Here is a 5,923-nt window from a genome sequence, read left to right on the forward strand (position 1 = left end):
TTTTATTGTTTGTTTTTAATATAGCTGTAGCTAAGTGGGTACATCTCACATTAAATGTATCAAAATGTTTCCATGTTTTTACAGAATTTGATTCTGATTGCAGTTTTGTCAAGTATTTAACAAATATTTTTCTAGCCTTACTTGATATACTAAAAACTCCATTTTAAAACTCAAAACTGTGATATTTTCTGATATTTTCTATCACTTTTAATTCATGAAAATCCACTTTCTTTGATTATATTTTCCCCTAGTTTTGCATTGAATTAATTTAAAATATTTAAAAAATGCATGTGAAATATATTTAACTGCATGGTGCCAGGAAATAGTCTAGCTGAATTAAGACAAATAATATGCATTTGTTCTTCTCCCTTATACTGAATTTTGTAGTGTCCTGCTGTTTTGAAAATAATATTTAACATAATTTCTCACTGATAATGGAATGTACCTAAAAGTCCTTTTGTTTTATATTTAAATATTATTATTAATACTAAATTTATTATTTTAATCACATTAGTGTTTCATTTGATTATTGGAAAATGACAGATTTACTTTTTTTGTATGGGAGGCTCCTATATTACTACTTTGTTTTCCTTTATCTCTCCAGCTTAGCAATCTATCAATTTGTTTGTTTAGTAGCATATTTGAAGTATAATTGTTATATGCTAATCTTCACTTATTTAAATATTCAATTTGATACGTTTTTTAACATTTTTTATCTGTTGCCTTTTTTTAAAAGATGTATAGATCACAAAAAATGTTACATTAAAAAACATAAGAGGTTCCCATATACCCCACACCCCACCCCGCTCCTCCCACATCAATGACCTCTTTCATCATTGTGGCACATTCATTGCATTTGGTGAATACATTTTGGAGCACTGCTGCACCGCATGGATTATAGTTTACATTGTAGTTTACGCTCTCCCCGAGTACATTCAGTGGGTTATGGCAGGATATATAATGTCCAGCACGTGTCCCTGCAATGTCATTTAGGACAACTCCAAGTCCCAAAAATGCCCCCACGTCACTTCTCTTCTTCCCTCTCCCTGCCCTCAGCAACCACTGAGGCTACCCTCTCCACACCAATGACACAATTTCCTCAACCGCCAGAGTCACAACAGCTCTACAGTAGAATACTAGCAAGTCCACTCCAATCCACTTTCCTTTCCTCCATCCTGTGGACCCTGGGATGGCAACATCCATTCCACCTCCAAATCGAGAGAAGGCCTAGATCCCACATGGCTGATGGATGCAACTCTCCTGCTTGCAGTTGTAGGCACTCTTGGCTCCCCCGTGTGGTACATTACTACTTTTAAGGTTACTGGTAGCCCCTTTCCTGTGCCCAGTATTCAAGGGGTTTTTTGCTTGTCTTTTGAATTCTTTGAGCTTCTTCTTAACTTTCTTAGAATTTCTTTTTTTCTTTTTACATTTTTATTTTTATACTAAAATTAGCAAGAAATGGCATTTAGTGTTTAAACATAGGAAATCCTAAAACACTTTTAAAGAAAAAGTTTTAAAGAAAAAGTTAGAAAAACACTTTTAAAGAAAAAGTTAGAAAAAAGATTAGAGCAACAGCTCTAATCTCTCAAAGATTATATGAGAATTTATATATCTCTTACACTCTAATACTTTTATAGATATTCTGAAAAGGTTGTAAAGTAGAAAATATTGTCTTATTGCTGAAAACTGTTCCTGGTTTCTGCAATTTTTTACATAACATTTAATCTTTTTTTCCCTAAATATTACACATTAATATGCCCACAGATTTTTACTTATGTGTGTGTGAAAATGGGTCCATTTTGTCAAAGTGCTGAAAAATGTAAAATATAATTCCATAAATAATATATACATACATATTAATATGTGCAATTATGTCGTCTATTTTTTTAAACTTATATTTCATATAATTTAGACTTTTCTTTTAATAGGTAAATATTACTCCATTGTATATGTATCTTTTAATGTATTTAACAACTTCCTAATTGTGAACACTCAGATTATTTGAAATTATATTTATATTTCAAATTACACATGTACTATAATTAAATTTCATAAATGTTTATGTCTCACCATTTTCTTTGAATATGTTAAGTGAATCTTAGAATAAGGATAAATATCGGGAAACAGACTTTGGCCCAGTGGTTAGGGCGTCCGTCTACCACATGGGAGGCCCGCGGTTCAAGCCCCGGGCCTCCTTGACCCGTGTGGAGCTGGCCCATGCGCAGTGCTGATGTGCGCAAGGAGTGCCCTGCCACACAGGGGTGTCCCCCGCGTAGGGGAGCCCCACGCGCAAGGAGTGCACCCATAAGGAGAGCCGCCCAGCATGAAGGAGGGAGTAGCCTGCCGAGGAATGGCGCCGCCCACACTTCCCGAGCCGCTGATGACAACAGAAGCGGACAAAGAAACAAGATGCAGCAAAAAGACACAGAGAACAGACAACCGGGGGAGGTGAGGGGAATTAAATAAATAAAAATAAATCTTAAAAAAAAAAAAAGAATAAGGATAAATACCTTTTTTTTCAATTTAAATAATAAGAATTAGATTCGGATCCCAAACCTTAAGAAACAGTGCTAAATAATTCTAGGTAAGTTATCTCACATTTCATATATTAGGATATTTAAGATAATGTAGAAGAGGGAGCAATTATTCTTTATATTTTAAAAGCACTTTTACTCTGAGAGCTTATTTTGACAACCTAACCCATTAAACAACTTCAAAACATATATTTGTATAAACTAATATGCTGTTACTCTGTACCTTTCCTAATCTATAAAATTTAATGAAATTAAATTTCATGTACAGATCTAAATCCATACCGGTTTTGCCATCAATCTAGAAGGAAAAAAAAATTCACTTTGACTTTGACGATTACTATACAATTGCTTTTTATATGGGTCTGTGCATTTTCACCAAATCAAAACATTTTAAATCATTAATTAAATATAGTTTTAGACATCCTCTCTGGAAATTTTAAATTATAGGATGTCCTCAATAATATTAAATAGCTCATACACTTAGTAAAAATATTCACAAATTACTTCTTAGCAAAAAAGTTCAACAATAGATACCACCAAATGTATCATTAACTGTCTTCAACTAGTGCCTCAGGCTACAAGGATGTTTGTAACACTATTATTTTTAGATTTTCAGGAATTTTGCATCTGGATTTCATACTTAGCTTCCATATTTGCATTCATGTTCTTCTCCTATGTTTTAAATTTCTATTTAAAGAAATATCTTCTTCAGAAAACAATTTTTTTCAAGGGATATATTTCAGATATTGTGGTCAGATCTGCTGATGATTCTCCTTCAAAGCTGCCCATTAATCCCCAATTTCTATACTGAAAATGTTTTCCCATGATGAAATATTGCTTTAAAAATGCTAATGACTTGTTGAAGGGTAACATGCAAAAATAAAATAAGTTACCCCTTTCTAGTATGTATATATATAGTATGTATATACAGACATATATATATATATATATATATCGATATGTACAAATGCTTCCCAATTATGACTTCTTCAAATTAATGTTTGTTGAATCAGCTCCTGCACATTGGTTTGATTGCTCAATTTGAAATAAAATTTGCTTTTGACCAAACCAACACTTGAAGAAAACCAGGAGTTCTAATACACACTATTCAGAGAATGTGTATTTATAAAGAATTGATAAAGATTGATACTGTCAGTCAACTTTCTAGTTAAGGAATAAAACAATGTGAAACAAAAAAAAGTTTCATAAGTTCTTTCATTCTTTCAAAGTTTCAAATATGGCTTCCTATTATGAGGCCATATGAAAGAAAAGAGATGATGATAAACACATTGTTGCTGATTGAATGATATCTACCCCACAAAAGGCATGTTCAGATCCCAACTCCTGATCCTGTGGGTGTGAAAGCATTTGTAAATAGAACCTTTGAAGATGTTATTAAAATGTGCATGAACGGAATGGAGCTGGGGCTTAATCCGGTATGGCTGAAGTCCTTACCAGCAAAGGAAGTTGACACAGAAAGACAAGCCATGAGTAGTAGCCAAAGGTTCAATGGAACTAGGAAAGGAAAAGAGAAGATGTTGCTTGTGCATTGCCACATGACAGAAAAGCCAGGGAACCCCAAAGATTGCAGCCAGCCAAAAGACAGCAATCTCTGGATAAAGCAAGCCTTCTAGCTTCTGAAACTATGAAACAATAAATTCCTACTGTGAGGCCAATCCATTTTACGGTATCTGTTTTAGCAGCTGGGAAGCTAATAGAAGTATTCACCTGTTCCACCTAATACTTCAAGTCTTTGGGCTATAGCGGTAAGTTAAAAATCCACATACTTATGTTTGAGACTTGAAAAATCACCCACATGAGAACGTCAATTTTTTTTTTTAAGAAATATTGTATTATAAAAATTTAGTTAGAAAAATCATTTCTGATTAAAATAAAACTTTATAAATATCCCAAGCTGGTTCATTAATGTGAGACACAGTTTTATTATTAGGTTTGTTTTTCCCCCCTATTTTGGCAGGATTTTTTCTTGTTTTACATTTTGAGAGTACTGTTCTAATTTTTTCTTATCTGTTACCATGAAACAACAGAATCTGAAAAGAGAGAAGTAACTTTTCTATCATTATTAAGAACATATCTAATATTTTAAAAACATCACTATAGCTTTTTATTATGCAAAATGGTTAGATTTTATATTTTTATTATAAAGCTATCAATTGTAATTGTGTCTAAATAGCAGAAGACATATTTTGCTTATTCATGCATGATGCTAACATTATTATTTTATTTAATGAATTCCAATAAAAGACATTTTCAATATTAATTTGGAGCATTTATATTACTATTCTGGTTTCAGTATGTAGATATATTTTGCTGCTGCCAATGATATCAAGACACCAGTTGTCCTTAACTACTTTGTTCTAGAAATCACTCATTTATTTAATAAATATTAATTGCATGACTTATATTTACGAATGACCGTCTAGGCATCTGAGATAAAGGGAAACATGGAATACAAAAATAACTGATACTATGTAGCTAGTATTTTAGTAAGATTACATAGAAAATAGGAGAATGCATACGCCAGTAAATAAGATGTGGCAATTTCAGTTAACTAAAGTGCTCTAAGGAAATAACAGGAGAGAGAATTTATGTATTGTAGGATGAGATCTCATTTATAGAAGATAGTAAAACCGAAATCATAAGAAGACAAATAAGTTGTGAAAATCTTTCTAGTAGAAAGAATTGCAAGTCTTAAGACCCTAAACAAAATACTTACCTGGCAGGGGAGATACCCTGATCACAAAGGTGTTTTTCTCAGGGGAAGGCTTATCCATTGCTTCCGGATGTGCTGATCCCTGCGATTTTCCCAAATGCGGGAAACTCGACTGCCTAATTTGTGGTATTTTGGGGACTGCGATCGCCGTGATCTCCTCCGAAAAAAAAAGAATTAAAAAAAAAAAAAAAAAAAAAGGACCCTGAGCAAGATTTATATGTTGTATCTTTAAGGCACAAAGTGTTTTTAACTTTTTTAAGGCACGAAGCGTTGGACTGGAATTTCATGAGAAAAGAGGAGGAATGTTAGGAAATGAGATCAAAGGGACTGTCAGGAACCCAGTAGATAGGTAGTTCAAGCCTTGGGTTAGGTGTTTGGAATTATTATAATCACAAGGGGAAGCAAGAGCTTAAGTACAGTTTTGAATGGTTTGGACTAGGGTAATTCACGATGGAACTGATGAGAAGCGGTGAGATTCGTAGTAATGTTGAAAGAGGTCTGAGCATTGATAAAGCAACGGAGAAGGAGAGGAAACAAATACCACCCTGTTAGGATTGCCAGAATTAGCAAATACAAATTAGGGATGCCAAATAATATTTTTAGGAAAAGTGTGGTTCATAAAATATTTCAGACATGCTTATACCAGCATATGTGT

General features: G+C 33.3%; 1 non-coding gene across 1 annotated transcript; it reads left to right on the top strand.

Moving 5' to 3' along the window:
• The first annotated feature begins 5,263 nt into the window (after positions 1–5,263).
• On the top strand, positions 5,264–5,428 carry LOC111765907 (U1 spliceosomal RNA). Its single transcript, XR_002798112.2, has one exon. It is a non-coding gene; the product is annotated as a U1 spliceosomal RNA (small nuclear RNA).
• Positions 5,429–5,923: the final 495 nt, after the last annotated feature.

The sequence above is a fragment of the Dasypus novemcinctus genome, chromosome 4 (assembly GCF_030445035.2).
Source record: "Dasypus novemcinctus isolate mDasNov1 chromosome 4, mDasNov1.1.hap2, whole genome shotgun sequence".
In the NCBI taxonomy this organism is placed as follows: domain Eukaryota; kingdom Metazoa; phylum Chordata; class Mammalia; order Cingulata; family Dasypodidae; genus Dasypus; species Dasypus novemcinctus.